The 22,552-nt window shown below is 43.6% G+C and overlaps 1 protein-coding gene across 1 annotated transcript in view; it reads left to right on the forward strand.

The window, feature by feature from the left end:
* The first annotated feature begins 7,001 nt into the window (after positions 1-7,001).
* klhdc8b (kelch domain containing 8B) overlaps positions 7,002-22,552 on the forward strand; it is a 114,222-nt gene continuing 98,671 nt past the window's right edge. Inside the window, exon 1 of the mRNA XM_031901184.1 lies at positions 7,002-7,244. The gene's annotated coding sequence lies outside the window, so the exon portion shown is untranslated. The remainder of the gene's footprint in view (positions 7,245-22,552) is intronic.

Consider the following 22,552-nt stretch of genomic DNA (forward strand, 5'->3'; position numbering starts at 1 on the left):
GCGGCATCTCCTCTTTGAGTAGGTATCTCAGAGCTGATTTATACTATGGAAACCTTCAGTTTTGTGTTGTTTACCTAACTGACAGCATATTTTTAGAATCCTCTCTAATTGGCAAGGTTTCCCTTCATGTCTAACAGATAGAGTGATAATGAGGAGCATCTCTCTGTTGTTCTGCAGGCTAAGATGTAGCAGCAGGTCATTAGGGAAATAAATCCAGGGACTGTAACATGGTGCTTATGAGCACTAGAGGTCCAATCTGCCACAAGGGGATACAGGGTTCATCGGGGCACAGTCAAAGGTTCTGTTTATTATCACAATTGCAAAGCTTTAGTGTTCAGAGCAGAACTGTGATCAGAACACACATTAGGTTTCACCCCTTCGGCGCAGCTTTGCATTCTATTGGGTAAATGACAACAGAAGCAGGATTTTGACATTCCTCTCCCTTGTGCTACAAGTGTCCTTCATAGAATCAAAGGCTCCCATGTTTCCAATTTTTCCAAACACGGTGCCCAGACAGCTCCTTCGTTTTGACAAGGGCTAAAGAGGCTTCCGATCCCACTGGTTGATGTGGAAGACAAGGGGCGGTTAATAATGATACCTGCTTTCTTTTTTCCAGCAAAACATAATGCATGGTGAAATTGTGGCAATGGGTTCATGCTGCTGGTGAAACCACAATCTTCTTATTAAATAAAATGATTTCATTCAGCGCCAGGATCCCAGACTTAATATGGGTCCCATCTGGAAAAGGTGACAGGTATGGGTGGCCATACCCAGGCAGATTTAAGCTGCCAATTCAGGACCTTTAGGATGATTTGGCACCTTATCGACCCATGTATGGGCCCCCAATAGGCTTACAAAGCTTACAAAATATCTAGCCAAAAATCTCCAGATGTTGATCAGACAGGTATGATTTTCCCATTGAACTGAGGACCCCATGGATTTATTGTGGTCGTTGCTCCGACGGCTGCTATTCCCATTGTTGTAATCCGATCATTTGGCCCTAGGATTATTCCAATATCACCTACCTTAGATGGACATATTAGGTGAAAGATCTGCTCATATGGTGTGATTACCGAACGAGCAGGTCTTATAATGTATGGCTACCTTTAGATATTGTTAGATATTGGCTTAGCATAGAGTAGGATTAGAAGTTGGTGAGTTTTATGATCTTCAACTGCAGTATCCAGCTCTTTGATCTTTTGGGGTAGGGACTTACTAGTCTATAGCTAGGTTTGTGCTAGAATCAATGGGATGAAACATCATGGACCCAACACCAGTAGGTCTGATCCTTCATGAGGGGTGCCAAGACTTCTCTCCTCTAAAGGTGGTCATACACGTACAAATAAAGATTGTTTGTTCCTTCCATTGTCGTTCAGGACTGAATCGTCCGATATGGAGGGTTTATGCATCCACCTGATGATTCAGGTTCAAAATTCTTTGTCCCGCCCGAGCGACTAGATGATCGAAACTCAATGCTCGCGATATTCTATCTCGTCGATCCGCCATACATGCACCGAATATTGTACGAAACAATCTTTCGTACGATAATAAGGTTGGGTGTATGACCACCTGCATCTATAGGTGCAGCAACGCTTAATTCGGAACGAAGCACCAATCGCAACTATAAGGAGGTGCAAGGAGCGCAATTTAATACAAATATCTTTAATGAAAGTGTTTTTAAGTGCAACTGACTGCAGGAAAATGGCGGGGACTGCAACTGTGCACGTACATGAGCACTCGCATGTTTTCTGCCTTTCAAAGACGCAGTGTAAGTGCCCAGGTACTGATTGTGGTGCAGGTTTGCTCACTTTGGCCCACACATTTAGTTTGTGTCCTGTATACTTGTTCTCACCATTCCATGTTTTATTTTCGGTACAACAGATACGAGTTTGTCGAAAACCACAATTATTTGAGCATAGTTGGGACTATATAATAAATAATCACTAGAGGGAGCAGGAGGGCTAAATGTGATAGGAGATGTATTTATGGCCTCATTCCTAGGACTGGCCATATCAACTGGCAATATTGCCCATCAGTTCTCTGTATGTGTGTGTGGCACAAACTGCAACACATTTTACAGATGTGTGACGTCAAAGTAAATAAGGGAAAATAGTACAAATAAATGACATTTCTACTGCATAAAGATGACTGAAGGAGGGAATAAATAGTAAGTACAACTTTTTTGACCCTAGTGGGTCATAGTACCCTCAGGCCTTAAGCCCTGCCGGATATATGCGACTGGGTCCTACATCAGTTCCCCCCAATATTTTGGGAAGATAATATGTATTACAATTACTCAGCACTCAGGACCCCACAGGGCCCTCTCCATTTCTAAACCACCCAGTAATCTCATGCCCCATTGTGACATCCCTGTAAAGTTCTCTTAAAACTCCCTGTAGCTTAGGAATTGCTGATTGGTCTAATCAAATCGGTACTTGATCACATACCAAACTTTGGTCAGGCCACAGACACACTTAATGCAGTGTAAATTGGTTTGGAGCAGTTAGCAATAACCATTGCTTCCCCTTTGTAGTTCTGGCAAGACTGGAGTTAAAGAAGTATTGGGGGGGGGGGGGGCTGGCAATACTGGGAATCTGGAGGAATCCTATACATAAGGGATGTCCAACTGACACCGCTCCAGTTGTTGTTGAACTGCAATGAAAATATCTGTAAAACAAAATCAATTATAATTGTATCTATTGTCTTCCCCTCTTATGTTGGGACCCAGGGCAGAAGATTTCTCCCCTACCCTAATACCCTCTCTGAGTGCAGATTTATCTACAGATTCTCGTACCTCCTGCTCTATGGATTTCTGCCCTGTCAGTTGCAGATTGAGAGAAGATTAGACCCCAGAGAGGAGATGGGATGGGAGTTGGTACAAGTGTTTGATTACTTTGCGTAGTGAAACCTACGTAGCCTTACTGCATTGCAGTGGTGTTATTCACATTGCCCTGCCCAGCCATGCTGACGAGATAGCTCATTTCTTGCAGACAAAGGGGCTTTGTGGTTAATCACCAAGCTCTAAGATAGATAAGCTGGTTTGACTCCTGCAAAACCCTTAGTTATAAATGGCGCTATACGATTGGTCAGCCCAAGTGCCAACGGAATGTCACATAAATTGGTCATACCAAATTCTGCCAATGCAGTTATTTGTCCCCTGGGCTTGGCAATGGGATTATATTATTACTTTAGGCTGGTCAAGGTGCAAGTTGGCTCATCATGTTAGCCTTTTGCTTTTTTGTCTGACGCCATTATAACTTCTGTGATTAAAAGTATGAGCTTTAAGTACAGTGAGGAAGGGGCCCTAGACCAGTGGGTTTGATTACATGGAGTGTGACTGTGCCTTGGGGCCTAATGCTGAGCTGACTGTATGGGGTGCTTAGTTCAGCAAATATATTTGGACAAGATTCTGCACTTTTTGCACCACCAGCTGGCCAATATGTTATCGGGGTTTTTATAAAGTGTTTATGTAGCCAGTAAAGTTTTAAACAAGATGCAGCAATCACCAAAAATCCTTTTTAGGGCTCCCAATGCCAATACTGTCAGGAAAACCATCTGTTTCTTTATATAGAAATACGAGATATGACTATAAAATGCTCCTGGACCCCCATTGGCATCTGTTTCTACTGATTAATAAGCAGAGCCTTGGGGATCATTTCTGAATGCAGCCTCACTGGTGGAGCACCCCAAAGCCCAACCCTGTGCCTAGCCCCTATTTATTGTCGTACTGGGCATGGGTGCCCCTTGCCACTGGGCTTAGCGCTAAAGGGTAACCCAGGACAAAGCTTGCTTTCTCTTGATTGTGGACAAATCCCTTAGTGAAGTTGTTCCAAATCCATCCCTAAGTAGGTCAGTGTGCTGGTGCTTTTTAAAGGGACATATGCCAATGCCCCTTACCAGATCTGTCCTAGGGTTTTGCTTTTATTTTAACTACAATATTTTCGAGATAAGAGTAGAATATTAAAGGTGAAGTGTCACAAGGTACTGGTGTAAGGTGCTGTATCACCCCTGCAGGGCATTGAAGCGAGGAGTAAGCTATATCAACCTATAGATAATGGCTGGGAAGGCATCAGGGCTGTGGGGTGAGTGCTCAGTGTCACATTACTGTAATTCCCTTTAAAATAAGATAACTATGGGAAAGTGGGACAAGACACTAATTTACTGCATCAGGGCCATAGAGAGGGGGGAGGTCACTGTAAATCAAATGTAAATGTAAATCGCCGGTGGGAAGGCATACACGGCGCCGCGATTTGCCAAAGTTGCAGAAGTTTTCTCTCAAGGCAACTTCTGCAACTTCGGCAAATTGCGGCGCCGCATATGCCATCCCACCAGCGTTTACATTCTAGCCGGTGGGATGGCATTTCAGGGAGATTAGTCGCTCACGACACTGGTGATTTGTCACGCGGCAACTAATCTCCCCCCTCTGTCACAGCTCTTAGGGTGAAGACATATGGAGCTACTTAGTAGCAGCTACTTGTCACGGCTACTAAACCCCAGAAAATCCCCTGCCGTAGACAATACTGAGAATTGCCTCTGCTAAAACACACGTAGAGACAATTATCAGTAAATGATCAGCATTGTCTATTTTAGTAGCTGTGACAAGTAGCTGCTACTAGTAGCTCTGTGTGTCTTCACCCTTGCCCTATAACTGCAAGCAAATCTATCAACATCTAATGCAGGCTCTGCTGCTCATGGTTGGGCCAAAAGTGAAAATGGAGGAGAGACAACAAACTCCACAGGTTCATGTCATTTACTACATTTCCCAGTTGTAGAAGAGAACAGTGTTGGACTGGGACCCCAGGGGCCCACCAGAAAGCCTTAGACCATAGGCCCACCCTCCAAACTATTTTTCCTCCCTTTCCTCACCCAACCTATTTATTCTCCTAGTCTCTTTTATTTACATGCTAGCATCTATTCTTCCATCTATTTCTCCTCTTCCTTCCCATTCAGAAATAGAGAATGACCATGAAACAGGCCAAATGGTCAGGAGCAGGAGGGCCCACTTATACTTGGGCCCACCGGGAGTTTTCCTGGTATCCTGGTGGGCCAGTCCAACACTGGAAGAGAAGCACGGTGCCGTTGGTCTTCTATAAAGTCTTTTTTTTAACTTTTGATTCTGCAGGATATATATAGTGCCTACCACTGCACAGCCCTAACCCTATAGCTCTTGCACCGCCGTCCTAAACTGCCCTCCTTTCATTGGTCCTGCCCTCCTGCCCAATGAGTCCCAGTGATTCAATCAGCTGCACCCCAATTGTCTATAACTACATGCGGAGAATAATGAGCGCGGCCGGAGCAATAGTTACAGTAAGTCCCATATAAGTGTATTTCATGGCTTGTTAAACTTCCATTTCTAATATCAGCTATATCTGGAGAGACAGCCATCCGTGGGAAGCAATTCATCTTTATCTCTGCTCTCATTCTCCTGTCCAGCCTTTCTCCTCTAATGTCTGCTGCCATCTATTCTACTCTGGGGCGGAACAGGACCCCTGGGAATTCTCTATTGACCTTGAGGGGAGTTAGGAGTACGGGTGTAATATTCTCTCCTTTGCATTCATGCAGTGTGCCAATGTTAATCATGTATATATTCTAGGTGATTCATTAATGCTGTCACTTATGCTTAGTTCCATATTGCCTATGAACTAATATCTAAGAGCACTCTGTTCATATACAATGAGATCTCAGACCGTATTAGCTCTAAAACCTACCCTTTGCCATTGCATTAATATCCATGACCAGAGAAAAAGCCCTGACTTTTAGCCCTCTCTGCGGAGAGACAACACTGCTCCTAACTATAGAGCTGACCATACACGCACCCATATTATTGCATGAAACCTCGTTTCGTGCGATATTCAGTGCGCGTATCAGCGAGACGACTGGTATCGCAAAAGCTTCGGATACTGGTCGTCTCATTGATCGGGCAGGACAAAAGATTTTGATTGGGTGCCGTTGGATGCATCTAAGCAAAATCTTTGTTTAGGGCTAAATCATTAGGGAGAGGTAGAATCCCTATTGTTTTTGCCTCCATATGTGACAATTCAGCCCTGAACGTCAGTGGAGGGAAGGAACGATCTTTCCTGTGACCATTTTCTTGCAATGGAAAGTGATTAAAATCGTAATTGTAAGGTGTATGGCCACTTTAAGTCTGCCAGTGCCTGAGGAGGGCCACCCATTTCCACTTTCTATTCCTCTTTCGCTCTGCCCTGTTTATATAGATATAATAAAATATGCCACCTGGAAAAGTAGGCTTTGTGTCTCAAAAGCTCATCAATACACTGGTTTTCTCTTAGCCATGTAAGGGGAAAAATTACTTGAAATTGATGGGCTTTTTTTCAAAATGTTCACTTTGTAGCTTGCAGTACCACTTATCACCATGACTGGCAGCAAATTCCTTTCATAGAGAGCAACAGAACAGCGCCACCATTCATGCCAACTCACCTGCTTATCTAAGAGAGATGTCTGAATGTTCCCTGCAGACCCCTTATTGGACAAAATTATATATTTTACTATTTTACTAATAGATATTGAGCATTCCCACTAGTTTTAAATCCCCAGCAATGAGGATATACAGTCTAACAACACAATCAAACAAATGAATATTAGTTATTAGCTGCTCTAAAAATCCCAGCAATAATCTGAATTTACAGCCAAATAAGCACAGTAGGGTGGGCACATTATAATTCAATTCATTTTGGAACCCAGTGAAATAAGACGAAGCCTCCTGTCCCTGCTGCGCTACTGAGGTTGGAGGGGAATCAGGGGGGGAATCATTTATAATAAGAAATCCTGCCCAGAAAAATTGAATTATAATCTGGAAAATGAGAGGTAATTCAGTATAGGGGGCACCAAGGACAAAAAGAGTTAAAGTCGTGGGAGTTTTTTCTTCTTTTCTTCCCCCTTCTCTCTTGCCTGTAATTCTGAGCTTGCTAAGGAGAGATGCAGGGAGTGGAGGGAATGAGAGAGCGAGAGAAAGAGTAAGGGGGGTGGGAGAGGAGGGACAGAGAGACGGATAAAATGCTATGTACGGAAGAGAAAGCATTACATGCACAAATCTCTCATCCCTTTCAACCTTCCAGGCATCAGTGCTAAGGACTGGCTGGATTATTGGCAACCACTAATGGGTCTGCGCTGGGACTAGCAACTCACACCAGTAAGAGCCATCGTATTCCCTACTGGAACTGGAAGTTCCCTCTCTCCAACTGAAACCAAAAGTCCCTGGATGTAACTGCTGGATTCACCCCAAGGTAAGTGCTTTAGGGGTTTGAACTCCTATTTATCTGCTCATGGCCATAACACTGGCTTCATTATAATGATACCAGTAATAATAATAAATTGTATAATGACCAATAATAGCAATTATACTAGAACTCAGTCTTTGCACAGTGGAGCTTACAATCTAACTTTCCTATTGTAGACACTTGGGACAGTTTTACTACCTGCCTGAATGTTTCCGGCTTGTGGGAGAAATATAGGGGCACTGTATAAACTCCACAGATTGTGCCCTGGTTGGGATTGAACCCAGGCAGCCAAGCTACTCTCTGTGCCCAATGCTTGCCCATTGGGCAAGTGATTCAGAAGTACCAATACCTGCTGGTTTAATAATGACATGAATTAGTCAACAGTTTGGCATCACTAGGGGCTTCTTCATCAGGACGTAGTTGCTTTGCTGACATTAACTGCCCAAAAGGCAGTGAAGAGGTTAATACACACCTTGTGCGCTGGTTATAACTGGAACTGAACATCTGTAATCAGGAATATATTAAGGAAATGCAAACAAGGGTTAAATAAGAATAAAAAGCAACAGAGAAGTGTTGCTGAGATATAAGGCACAGGGATGGGTACAAACAGCGTCAGTGGATGATACTTGTAGTACAACAACAGCTGGAGGGCTGCCGGCTGCTCATATTTGATTAAGCCAGACCCCAGAATCCAATAATAATAATGGCCATATTTGTAGTTATGACTCCAGGCATAGTGTTATAGTTCCTGTATATTAGGATTATGCCTGCGTGAATCCATATTCTGGAGAGACTATAAGGTTCCAGCGGCTTCTGGTGCCGGAGGTCAATCCCTTAATCAGCTGTTACTTTTCCCTTCCCCATAGTGGAGAGCAGGGGGCAGAATGGGCAGGGGCAGAGACACGGGCAGGGGGCAGAATGGGCAGGGGGCAGTATCTGTGGATACAGAGAGTAAAAAGCTGACAATATCAGTTCCCTGCAACAGCAGCCCTGGAACTTCCCGAGATACAGCCATTGATTCTGTTCAATGTCCTGAAGCCCAAACGCACTGAGAGTTCAATGGCAGCCTGAGAGGCTTTCACTAAAGTGCCAATACCATCAATTAGAGCTGTCCCACTAGGGGTCAGATGGGGCCCTCCAATAAAGCCCAGCCTCCCCCCCAGCCTTTGTATGACATTGTAATGTTAATATGATCCCAGGCATCTCTATATGACATCATAATGTAATATACCTGAACCTAGTTTATGACATCATATATTATAACATTTTTAAATTCCATCATAATTAGATTTAACTCCAACACTACTTTTTGACATCTTAATGTTAATACATTTTATGGCATGTTATAATTCAACACATGCTATATTGTATTATCTGCCATTACATACTACTGGGTGGGTATAGTACAGGTATGGGATCTGTTATCCAGAATGCTCAGGACCCGGGGTTTTCCGGATAAGGGATCTTTCCGTAATTTGGATCTCCAAGCCATAGGTCTACTAAACATCATTTCAACCTTAAATAAACCCAATAGGGCTGTTCTGCCCCCAATAAGGGGTAATTATATCTTAGTTGGGATCAAGTACAGGTACTGTTTTATTATTACAGAGAAAAGGGAATCATTTAACCATTAAATAAACCCAATAGGGCTGTTCTGCCCCCAATAAGGGGTAATTATATCTTAGTTGGGATCAAGTACAGGTACTGTTTTATTATTACAGAGAAAAGGGAATCATTTAACCATTAAATAAACCCAATAGGGCTGTTCTGCCCCAATAAGGGGTAATTATATCTTAGTTGGGATCAAGTACAGGTACTGTTTTATTATTACAGAGAAAAGGGAATCATTTAACCATTAAATAAACCCAATAGGGCTGTTCTGCCCCAATAAGGGGTAATTATATCTTAGTTGGGATCAAGTACAGGTACTGTTTTATTATTACAGAGAAAAGGGAATCATTTAACCATTAAATAAACCCAATAGGGCTGTTCTGCCCCCAATAAGGGGTAATTATATCTTAGTTGGGATCAAGTACAGGTACTGTTTTATTATTACGGAGAAAAGGGAATCATTTAACCATGAAATAAACCCAATAGGGCTGTTCTGCCCCCAATAAGGGGTCATTATATCTTAGTTGGGATCAAGTACAGGTACTGTTTTATTATTACAGAGAAAAGGGAATCATTTAACCATTAAATAAACCCAATAAGGCTGTTCTGCCCCCAATAAGGGGTAATTATATCTTAGTTGGGATCAATTACAGGTACTGTTTTATTATTACAGAGAAAAAGGAAATCATTTTTAAAAACCAGAATTGTTTGCTAAAAAGGGAGCACTATTGGCCTTTTTAGGGGTACTGATAGTAAAGTAGTGGATAGTGACAGTAACTTGACTTCACTTATGCAGAGCCTGACATTGGCTCCATCTGGTCTAACCTGGACATATACTAAGCAGATAGGGATATAGAAAGTACTTTCCCAAGGCAAAAGCTTCCCTGAGACAGTGCCAACTGCAGAGTACAAAGGGGCAGTTTGGATCTGACAGTGGGTGGAGTCTAATGTAGAGCAAGGTTATTTGGGCCATATACCTTGTAGATTGTAAGCTCTTTTGGGCAGGGCTCTCTTCACCTCTTGTATTGATTGCTTTATATGTTACTCTGTATGTCCAATGTATGAAACCCACTTATTGTACAGCGCTGCGGAATATGTTGGCGCTTTATAAATGTTAATAATAATAATAATAATAATATATAGGCATGCCCAAGGAATACGGGGTTCATGAGCAAAAAATCCAAGTATAAATGATGCAATGTTGCTCTACTGAAAATGTATAATGAAAAACCCCACTTATAAGCTTCATTTACAAAGTCGGGGGCAAATGGCAAATAACAGGTGGAAATGCATACCCCCGTTATACTCATGGAGCACAAAGAAATGATCCTTTCAATGAATACTGTGCTGCCTGCACATGGAGCCCACAGGACTGCCCCCTAGCTTGTAAAACATTTAGAAGTTCAGTCTATGGAGTACCAGTTTAAAGGAAAAGTAACACCAATAACTGAAAATGTAAGTAACAAAAATATAATGTACTGTTGCCCTGCCCTGGTAAAAAATGTGTGTTGTCTTCAGAAACCCCATTCTATAGGTTATATAAATCAGCTACTGTGTAGCCATGGAGGCAGCCATTCAAGCTGGAAAAAAGGAGAAAAAAGGCACAGGTTACATAGCAGATAATCTCTGTGGAATATAATGGGAATCTACAGTATACAGCTCCCCTGTTAGCTGCTATGTACCCTGTGCCTTTTCTCCTTTTTCCAGCTTGAATGGCTGCCCCCGTGGCTACACAGGTATTCCTCAAGTGTCGCAATTTTCCTCCACCAGTCAAAATGATACATGTTGCTATTGGGAGTAAAGATAAGAGAGAGCGGTAGGTCGGTTCTGTAGCACCATGTACATCACACCCAGTATGTAGGAACGAGCCAACGTACAATTGTGTATCCAGGCTTAGAAAGTGGGTTTGGTGCAAATATCAGCTTGTTCTGTTCCCATATAATGTATACTTGCTCCGGAGGAACCCAATGTACGGGGGGGACACGTCACACACCAGCTGTGTTTATGGACCCTGTCTCTTTCTACTTTCTCACTTGGCTGCACTCTCAGCGCTCCCCCAGTCACATTGCCAGGGGTTATTATTTATCTGTCTCTCTGAGTTGCACTGTTTTCCCTTTGTCTCTCGTTCTTCTTGTTATAGTCATACTGTTAGCTGCCAGGGCTCTCAGTACCTAGAGCCTCCCTTGTGTAATGAATGCTCTTATCATAGACATAAGCACTACCTTCTTGCATGGACCTTGCAGGAAAGTTTCCTTTTCAGCTCCTGAACTGGCTCCTTACTCTGAACCTGAGTGGGTATGGGGTACAGGGTTGGCTGCTTTCTGTCTGTGTTCTTTGATTTCTGGACCTATGCTGCTAGAGGAAAGTTTTGGGGCTTAATTAGGATATGTCATTGCAACTAAGGCTACTGTCATGGGGGGAACCCACAGGGCCGGTCTTATCAAAATTTGGGGGGAGCCCCCTAAACAAGGTGTTGCCACCTATAACTCTTTTCACCTCTCTCTCTATTGGCCCCCAACATTTCATGGCACAATGTGGCCCCCAAGCACTGACACACCAAGCATACTATACACAGTGAGTACACTAGAGTAGCTATATGAATGCGGTGCCCACTTTGTGTTTATTGTCCCAGAACACATAACTATAATTTGGGGCAGTCATTGTTGGGGCAGACTGGACAGCTTTATGCGCTTATTCCCATGGGTGTGGGGCTCTATTGGGTCCAATAGGTCCAATTGGCCTAAGGCCAGCGCTCAGAGCCTCATCAGCCCTCTCCTGGGTAATTGCGGTGCAACAGAGGCAGCCAGGGTGGTGGGCCCTTGGATAGGGTTTTCCGTTGGGTCCCAACTAGCCCAGCCCAACACTGGTTAATGTCTGTAAGAGTACCGGGGGGATGCCCACTGTCTCACCTGTGGGGACGCTGTGTGATACTGTACGTGACAATGTCATTATATAATGTTTCTTTAGTTGGTCACATTCCCTGCTGGGGAATCAGGGGGGAAGCACTTGGTGGAAGTGAACTGATTTATTTTATTATTTGCAAACTGAAGTCATTTAAGAGCAAATCCCCTGGCTGCCAAGCAATACTGATGGGACATACTAACGTAAAGGGAGCCTTAAAAGCTTGCTAGAAAGTCTTTACAACACTAGGTAGGATAAGCCTTTGAGGAGCTCTTATTCATTGTCTAATGAGTAAATTATAACTCAAACCCAGGCAGAGATGTCTGGGGTTACTAAATTTCCTTCTGTGACCCTAAAGCAAAGGGAAAGTTCTGCTCGCCCACATTGGGAATCCTATTTCCTATTTCTGTAAGTGAAAATAAACAAACAGTAAGGTCCAATAAGCCAAGCACTTGTTTCTCCATAGAGTTTCATCAGAATAAAATGTACTGTATTCCCCCAGCACATGTGTATTATATACTAAGCCTATCAGATCAACCCTTAGCCACTTACAAACCTCCATCTTGAAGGGCAGCAATGATTTGGATCTTTTCCTTGGAAGCCATCTAATACTTGTACTAAAGGAGATGCCTTGTAATAGATTGTTTCAGGCCCTTTCTGTGCCCATATGCTGATCCGTGTGGCTTACTCCTCTGGCAGAGCAGTGTTTGCTTACAAAACATGTTTGTTCTATGAAGTATTGTGGGGAACTGACTGAGCTCTCAGCCTGTGCCTGGGCATTGCTGGAAAGGGTTACATACAGGTGACCACGCATTGCATATTGTTGATGGAACGTCAGATGTGATCACCCAAAGCAAACACTGATTGCATTAGTCGTGTCCAAGCCATTAGTTTCATGTTTCGCAGATGATGAACAGCGGCAAAAAAAAAAAAGTTGGATTGCGTTCTGAGCTGATTTACGAGACATGATAAGCATTCGAGCGGATGTGCCGACAGAATACTAATTGTGTCATTGGAATTGATTCTCTACGGGTACTTTCCTCCAGTGAAGAGCCAACCTTCCCATTTGGCATGAACTGAAAGTTCTTTGGCCAAAGGACAAATGTGGCCAAAAAATTAGCATCAGTCTCCGTTTCTCTCAAAGCAGTGGCAGATGAAAGGCCAGTATGGATGAATGGTTGTGTTTTATGGGCTGGGAGAGTGTCACTGGTTTGGCCCACTAGAGAGATCATGATATCAAAAATGCTACCATGTTGCCAATGATGTGACAGTTACTTATTAGAGTAAAAAAAGGGTATCATTTATATATTGCTCTTCTCCCGTGGGACTCAAAGCACTTTACAGCAAGCAAGGCAGCCATTATAGGTGCACTGAGTATACTGGGACACCAGGAGATTACGTTACTTGTCCAGGGTCACAAGGAGTTGCCACGGGGAATTGAACCAGGGTTTCTAGCTTGAAATTCCACAAAGGCCGATCACTTAACCTCTAGGTGTCTGAGATAATGAACTTTTTCACTTAGTTTCTCCCTAACTTTTAATAGATCTAGAGAAAGGATATCCAACTGGAGGCCGTCCAAGGCATATATGTGGTCTTCAGTCTTCCAGCCTCCATAGATTTTGTTATAACATCCCCATTTCAATGAAATTTGGCCCTCAAACATGTCTCCACTTAAGCTATTGACCCACAATATGCCGAACAACTCAGATACAGAAGGGAAAAAAAAAACCCCAAAACATCTGGAGGAGTCTCCATTTCCTTCCTCACTTCAAAATGTCCTTCAGACCAGTTCCTGGATTACCAGGGTGGGGCAGCTAAGGGAAATGCTCTCTTATTACAACTGTTGCAAAAGAATAGTTCCCCCTATGTCCAGCCAGCTGATATTTCAGCATGGAATATACCACTGAATGCAGTCTGAGATGGTCAAGGGACTCTTGGACTCACCTGTCAGATTGCAAAAATAGTTTACAGCTCCGATATGATTAAGGCAAGCCTTCAGAGTGTTATAGAAAGAAATTATTGACTTAAACATAAAAAAACACCTTTTTGCTTTCTTGGATGGGGTTAAAAAGTAGGGTAGTAAAGGATGGTTGCAACCTTGCCTGAAATTAATCCTTCACTAGGTCCAAAATATAGCTCCACACCTCTTTCCTTCTTTCCAGTCAAATAAATACAAAATATTATCAGCCTCCAAGGTAAACCAGGGCCAGTTGTGATGGGGTCCACAAAAACTGAGTGGGGCAGCATTATTTTTATAAAGTATGATCTTCATTCTTAGTCCTTCTGCAGTGGTTGAACTAGACCGATATTTAACAGGCCACTGATCTAAAGGAATGAAGCTTACTGGAGTAAAGTGATACTGTCCCAATCCTACAATACTGTCACCATGTAGGTCTGATTAACCTGCTATCTGTAGGGTTTCAGAAGTCCTAGGAAAGTTGCCACCATTTTTACTCCTTGCGAAGACACAGGTCCTCTTACTGTATGACACATGCATGCAGTTAAACATCTAAAGCAGTGATCCCCAACCAGTGGCTCGGGGGCAACATGTTACTCACCAACCCCTTGGATGTTGCTCACAGTGGCCTCAGAGTAGGTGCCATTTTTACATTTCTGGCTTGGAGACAAGTTTTGGAAGCACATAGACCCAGTTTTACTCCAAGCAGAGCCTCCTGCAGGCCAGCAGTCCCCATGGGGCTACCAAATAGCCAATCACAGCCCTTATGTGGCATCCCCAAAGAATATTTTTTAATGCCTTTGTGGCTCACCAACACTTTTTACATCTGAGTGTTGCTTAAAGGTTGGGGATCCATACAGTACCAGCAACCGTACTGAGCCTGTTAAATCCCCACAAGTAGCTTCATGGACCAGATGGGACCGGCCATTGCTTTTCATGCAGGAAGCTTATTAAAAATAGTAGGAACTGATTCCACTCTACGTTACTCATTTTTCCCATGGCTTACATTAAACTAGAGGTCAGGTGACGTTATCCTGCATGATTCATATTACATTTCGCACTACTAAAAGCTGCATTGACAAAAAAAAAAGAATCTTTCTTCACCCAGATGGATATTTTGTGAAGTCAGTTACTTTTTGTAACTTCACTTGATGGAACACTATTCTTTTCCAGCCTAAATAACTCCGACAGGGGAAACCATGTAACTGCTGGCACAAGCAATTTTCCTTTGCCCGGTCCATCGGAATTAGAATGCACAATAAATTGATTTCCTTAGGTGCTGCATCTGCAATCCCATTCTTATTAACCCCTGTCAAGGAGAGCAAGATGGTGTACACTTATATAGGAACAATCTGTACTGTATCTTACCCTCCTATAATGATTAGGCCACAATGTGACTGAAAAGTGATGAAGCATGGAAAGCAGCTATAGAAGACTGAATTATTTTGGTCTTTCTGTTTGCTTGGCATAGCCACTTCTTCTACATGGCTCTTTACAGAGATTGTACATCGCCAGTGGAACTTACAGGTCCCTATTGCATTTACCCAACACACCGGTCAGTATCAGGAGACAAATGGGGTTATGTAATAAAAGAGACAAAGTTTGCCCAGTAGCAGTAACCCATAGTAACCAATCAGCAAGAAGCATTTACTGGTCACCTGTTTAAAAGCAAATATCTTATTGGTTGTCACGGGATACTGCTCCTGGGCAAACTTAGTGTGTTTTATTATATGTGGGGGAATATGTATTTGGGGAGTGAGAAGAAAACCAGACTCAGGTCCCTGGTTAGAATCCTGTATTGGGTAGAGTACCCGTGGGTATCCAGAGGTTACCCATAAAAAAATCGGGGTAACTGTGGGCAGGACTTGTGGATGTGGGCATGCCTGCTGGTCGGCAGGGTCAGTGTGTCTCAATATAAGCAAATTTTACTCTTTTAATCCTTTTTAATGCTTTTCTTGTGTCTCTGATGATGTCACTTCTGGTTTGCAGCAATAGCAGCTTCCTGTTTCATGGTGGCCAGTGGGTCAGGTTGCAGATAAGACATTTGCAGATTGCTGGGTCAGACTGGGCCTAGTGGGCTCCAGCGGCCCAGATCCGACAATTGCCGGTGATCCCTCTACTGACTGTTCCCCCCGACACGTTAAATTTATGCACGCTCGGGGAGGACATCAGGTGGGTGACCCTGCAGGGGGTTAGGGGGGCCCCTGCGGGGGGGGGTTAGGGGACGCGGCGGGGGCACCTGCAGGGCCCCTGGGGTGGGAGCGCCGGTGGGCCCTGCAACCCCCAGTCCGACCCTGGCAGATTGGGTCCAAGTGGGTAAAAATGCAGGGCCAGGTATTGGTCGTGGGGTCTGAGTCGGTCCAGATTTCAGAAATCACCTGAGAAGGACTTTATCCCTGGTCCCTGGCCCAGTAAGGTGTGAAGAGCAGTAAAGCAATAAGGGAGGATTTACTAACCTTTGGGGGGGGGGGGTTTCTAGAGTCTGTTCCAAAAATACTGAATGGATAAGAATTGCAGAGTAGTGTAACAATTCTGAGGAATTGGCACATTGATCAAAGCTGTGACTGCTTCAATAAAATGTGTCGATTGCTTAAACAAAGTGTTAATAACCTGGAAAACATATGGAACTGCTGGAAATCCCTCCGGATCACCCTCAGTTCAGTCCTTTACTAAATATGACCCTAAGTCTTCCCTTAGATACAGCCAAGAAATAACCAATAATGAAGTAAGAGGGGAAAAAGGTGTTTGAGATCTTGGCATTGCAAAGTAATATAGCAGAATAGAGACCCTGAGAGGGAGCGCAGCCCTGTATTTACTGCAGCGGGTTTCCCTGCGGCCAAAATCTCTGCCCTAAAGCTCTTCCAACTACACACAGCCTAAGCCATGTAATACATGCACCGCAACATACATTGTAATACTCATATAGATCTTATAGATCTTCAGCACAGAACACACAACATAATACCCAGAGCTATTAGTCAGGGGAGATGGAGTGAAATGAAAGGGAACACAGAGGGGTGAGAATGGGAGAGAGGAAGATAAAGGGGTAATATGGGGAATGGAAAAGGGTCGCTGGGGAACACAACTGGCATAAAATGCGGTGGTCAACAAGTAATAAAGTGGAGAGATGGAGTGAGGAATCAACAAGAAGGAGAAAGAGACAGATAATTGACAGGTTTAGAAAAAGAAAGAGACAGCAAGATAGCTAGACAGACAGAGATATATACTGTCTGCTGTATTTTCCCTACAGATATCAGTAGCGGTAATCAGTGATGAGTGAAACTGGCCCGTTTTGGTGAACAATTTGTAAAAACTGCAGTAAAATTTGTGAAACGGCATTGTTTTGCCAAATGCATTGGAGATGTCGGAATTACAATCTGGTTAATGTGTCTCTAGTGCGGCAATAGCATATACTCAGGGCAGCTCCTTCCCACTATGCTACAACTCTTCTTCATAGAAAAAACAAGGCCTGCAGGTCTGGAGTGGGCTTCAAAATAGGCCCTGGCATTCCAATACACAGAGGCCCAAACAGCCCCCCCAGCCCAATAAATAGTGACTGTCTATGGCACCTTACAGCAGCCCCTCTGGCATTTGCCAGAAGCCACAGATTGCCAGTCTGGGCCTGGGTCCCTGTGTTGTTCTTTATAAGCATGGTGCCCAGACAGCTACTTAGACAGGGGAGGGCTTGGTTAGGCTCTGATCCTATTGGTTGATGTGGATGGGAAGGGGCACATAATAATGTCAGCATTTTATTTGCTTATTTGCTGGCAAAACAAAATATATCGTAAAACTTTGTCACAGTGCTTTTCACCAATGGCAAAAACGGGAAATTTGGGACTTTTCCAGGAGGAAATGTTTGCTTGCCTCAACTGATAACACTAACTGGGTACTTGCTGTATAAGGAGGGACAAGAGTGTTGCAAGGGTTACTGCCTGCTCTGCTCTCATGAGGGACAGGTAGTAGTACAAATGTACTTGTTGTTCTGTATTAGTTGTGACGGAGCTTCTATTTTATTTGTGTCCATGGCTTATAAAGTGCCCTTCAGGAAATATAAATGTTCTATTAGAAAGCAGAACAGCGCTGTTACTGGCACCCGTGGAACACACAATATAAATCACTGAGCTCTCTCAGTTAGGTGGTCCCCTCAGGAGAGGGATTCCAGACAGTGTTATAGCTAATATACAGATACATTTACTAGTAGCTGATTGCATCAGGCAGTAGTTGGGGGGCCCAGCCTGTAGGTGACTGTGGATGAGACTGGGGTAGAAAGCCTTATTGCTCTCCTAAATACTCCTGAAAGCCCAGCTTGAGGATTAATTAGGGTAAGATTTTAGGTGAAAGGATATTGGCTACCATGTTGTTGAAATTGGAACTGAATGACTGATATAGTAGTATTATCATGTGTCTGTATCTTTATTATGGGGGAAGGGGGCCCTGAATAGATGTCAGACTCAAATGGGGGCATGAACTTGAAAAGTCTGGAAACCACTAGCCTAGGGTTAAGGTGGCCATACAAGCTAAGATCCTTGGGGCCAAAAAATCGAATTAGAACAACGGTATAAGCGTCCTCGGTTCAGGGACCGCATCAACGAGCCAATGTGGTCCCCGATCCAACTACATTTTTAAACCTGCCCGATCGAGATCAGGCCCATTGTTAGTGCCCATACACAGGCTGCCGAGTCGGTCTAAGGGAGCAATATCGGCAGCTAGAATCAGCCCGTGTATGGGGACCTTTAGGCATTAGAGCCATGTCCAGGGTGCTCCACCCATGAAGCAAGTTGAGAAACTTGTCTTAGGCAGCAGTGCCCGCAGGTTACCAGGAGTGGCAAAAACATATCCAAATCCAAATTCAGTTTTTTAACTGTTTTTTTTTTTAATCTACTAGCGCAAAGAGCAACTTTGCGGTCTCTGCACTAGTGAATGGCATCTCTTTGGCCACCTCAAGGCAGCAGAAGGGCCTGAATCTCCCATGTTCCCTATCTAGTTTCCTATCTGAAGCCTCAGCCCACCAGGAGACCCCCTAGTAACAATGTTACAACCACAACAAGGAATGCAGTTTGAGCAAATATTCACCCTCTTTCTTCTCTCCCTTTTCATTTCACATTTCAATCTCCAAAGCAGAAAGGACGTAGTAGTGAAGCGTTATGGTAATGTGAAACAAACAGAAAATCCATTTAGCCAAAATGTTCAGCCATCTGCGCACAGAACAGGAAAGAGCTGTCAGAAACCGCTGTCCGGGATTTGCAGAATCACTTCTAGCGAAAAGTGGCTGAACCTACAGTATCGTTCTGACAGTTTGCTTATCTCCGCACATGGGTTTCCCTCCGAGATAAAGCCGCGTCGCCTTCGTTATCACGTCTTGCGCTCATTGGAAAAAAGAAAAAACTTCTTGGCTGCCTCTGGTTCTCAAATGGGAATACCTTATTAATTGAAGAACAAACAGGCCAAGAAGGCTCTTCTCTTAATACACAGGTATAGCTTCAGGCCTGGACTGCAAAATGCCAGAGGGGCTGCTGTAAGGTGCCATAGACACTCACTATTTATTGGGCTGGGGGGGCTGTTTGGGCCTCTGGGTACTGGAAATGCCAGGGCATTTTGAATATTGGTCCAAGCTTGGGAAATCCCATAATGGCTAAGAAAGTCCCTACTACAGTATGTTATGTTTTCCCATAGTGGCTCTTTCTCTTTGGCCTCCACCTGTTGAACAGTGTAGATGCTGCTGGGTGGACTGATGCACAAGGTCTAAGGGAACAAAACCCTTAGTAAAAGTTGGAGAACTTGACTAAGTGCATTAGTCAGCAATAGTGATGAGCAAAATTTTTCAGCAGGCATGGATTTGCGGCAAATTACCATGTTTCACAATTGGCAGATTCTTTTGCGAGAAGGCTACAAAAATTCACCATGGAAAAAATGCACCTCGCGACAAAAAACAAGTTGTACACATCAATCAAATGTTGCACGCATCTTGCTCTTCGCTAGTCAGCAATGTATTAGTAAATAGTGGGCAGAGGAAGGCATGTTGGCGTCCCCCCCTACCTGCCCTTATCTTGCACATATGATTGACACCCAGACAGCCCGGTTTTCGGTAGGGCTGTCTGGGTCAAAACTGCTTGCTTGGTTTTCCCAATATGGAAAACCGGCCAGGAATTTCTAAGATTGACTTGGCGATTGGCCAATCGCGATCATAGTCCCGCCCCCCTGCCCAAAGTTCTAAGGCATGAGAGGTGGCAACCCTACTTGTGCATCATTTTGAGGCACTAGGTTGGAGTGGCAGGACACACAACCCTCGTAGGGGCTCTCTCTACATTCTACTGCAACTGCGGCCATCCTATATCTTCCATTCTTTTTATTCTAGTGAGTAATAAGCAATCAGCGAAGGCCCATCTTCAGGACCCTAAACAAGGGGTATGCAGACAGAAGAGGTACTTGCCTGGCAACCCCCCCCCCCCCCCGTGTTGCCTCGTAGGCACATGACTTTTCTGCCTACCCCTAGTTCTGGCCTTGATTCTAACCAATTCATTGCCTCTCTATCATTCGCTTTCTCATACACTGCGCTTAGCAGGCTAAATAAAGGCTTTGCTTGATGAAATTAACAGCAGTTCAACAGCTGAGTTGATCAAGGAGGGATTTTGTGGATTATGTCTGTAAAGCTTAGATTTATTATAGCTCTGAAGATAAAAAAGGGTGGTGTAAAGCTGCTTATGCACATACCAATAAAATCTTACAAATTGTTGTGTATGTTGCCTGGACAATCCAAACTGATATCTATATACCATGGATATTGGTTTGACGGTTAGAGATTTCACCAGTGCACCATTTTGGCCAGTGAATGGTGCTCTGGCAGATCCACGGCTTCTCTATATTCCTGCAGCGCCAATCAGTAAGGCTATACTAGAATCTGACCATTCAGTCTGCTTTGCCTATCGCTTGGCTACGGCCAGCGTTCTCCCCAGCCCTACCAGCTTCCATAAAGATTTTTTTTTTTATTATTGTATGAATTATGGACTGAAGAGGAGCTGAGTGCCACGAATAGATGCTGGGAGGTCCATCAAGCAAAAACTTTACATTGGCCACCTTAAGGCTAATGGTGCATTGCATATATATACTGTACAAATGGAGAAAAGCTGACATGGCTATTGGTCGGTTTGTCAAATGGAGAAAGCGGCCTGTGTGCCATGAATGTTATGGATGGAATCAAAGGAAATATATTTAGCTCATATTGTATTTTTCTGCCCTGACATGGGAGCGATACAGAATAGTGTCTGCATTGCATGGGTGAATATATATTGATTCCCTAACAATGTACAACTCCTGTATAATGCAATGCAGCTTTCAGGCTTCCAGATGTGAATCGACTCCTTGCAGCCCATTCTATACATCAGCGACATATAAAATAACCACTGGATATATAATTTGCTGATTATGTCTCCCCTGCTGCCGTGATTTACAGTGGCGGATACATGTCCGGAACGCTGATCCAAAAGTCACCTGTTTTCTCTGTAGCGGGAAGATGTCTCTAAAATAATTCATTCTTCCTATAGTCAAACAGAGGGGTGAATTTCTGTTTTAAAAATGGGAAATTTGGCTCTTAAAGTTACCAGAAGCGTCTTTTTGCCACCGCTGGTAATTTTGGGGGTTCTGCTGGCATAGATATTTCTTAATTAAAACGGCAAAAAAGGCAAAACGTATGTTCAGCACAAGCCCTACTCATTCAGCTCATGTTGAAAATGGGTGTTTACTGTCCCTTTAAAGGACATACATACAACCATATACCATACCATTTCCTACCATGTTGGGCACATCTCCCCTAACCAAACCACACCATTGGTACTGCACTTATCCTTTCCATTGGCCAGCACCATCACATTCTCCTAAAACAAATAGCTTTTGCATGGCAGCCATTTTCCTTCTGACATCATCAGTGATATTTACATCTGCAAACAGCACATGCGTTCTGTAACGTTCATGCAATCGTGAATGCAGGCTTACACAGGCAGAACTTACCTAAAAGTCCTGCTTGGATTGTGCCCTGTAACAATTAAACTGAGCTCAGGAGAGGAGGTTAGGAGAAAAACATTTCTCCAGCAGAGTGCACAGCTAGTGCAGAGTTTCTATGGAAACCAGCAGTGCCATCTCTTCATTGGCTAATAGTGGGTGTGTTTGGTAATATGAGCTGAGAAGAACTGAGCATGCCCAGTAGCCAAGGACCAAAGTCAATTCCTAAGGGAGGGGGCTGAGTGGGTTTCAATCCCAAGTGATTAAGGGGATGCTGCAGCCTAACTATTAACCTTTTAACAACCAGGGGGGCCGGTATTTACAGATTTTAAAGCAGATGTTCATTGATTACATTTTTGTGGGGGGTTTACGTGTCCTTTAAACAACCCGTGTGTGCAACTCAGCTGAATACACTTGTGGCTGGATATTGCTATAGTTATAAAAATCCAACAAACAATTTCCTGTAAAATGAAAAAGTGAATGGATAAATCTTTGTTTCGACAGTGTGCCATATTAAGAAGCAAGTATTCCATTATAAACAAATCCCAAGTCTTCCTATACAGCACTCATTCCCTTCATTCATTTGGTAAATACAAACAGCAATCTAGGCCTGTATCAGTATTGCAGAAAGACATGCTTTATGAGAGGCCAGATCGGTGCATATTAGGACACAACAAATAAGGTCTCTCTTGAAATCACGTGGGACATTGGATAACTGCTTGGGACATTGTATTCCTTGAATGATTGAAGACGGGGGGTTATTGTTGGAGAAAGATACTGTAGAAAAACAGACAGCTGAGTAGATGGACATAGATAAAGACGTGTTACAGAGATAATTGCTACTGTAGAA

The sequence above is a fragment of the Xenopus tropicalis genome, chromosome 4, assembly GCF_000004195.4.
Source record: "Xenopus tropicalis strain Nigerian chromosome 4, UCB_Xtro_10.0, whole genome shotgun sequence".
Classification (NCBI taxonomy): Eukaryota; Metazoa; Chordata; class Amphibia; order Anura; family Pipidae; genus Xenopus; species Xenopus tropicalis.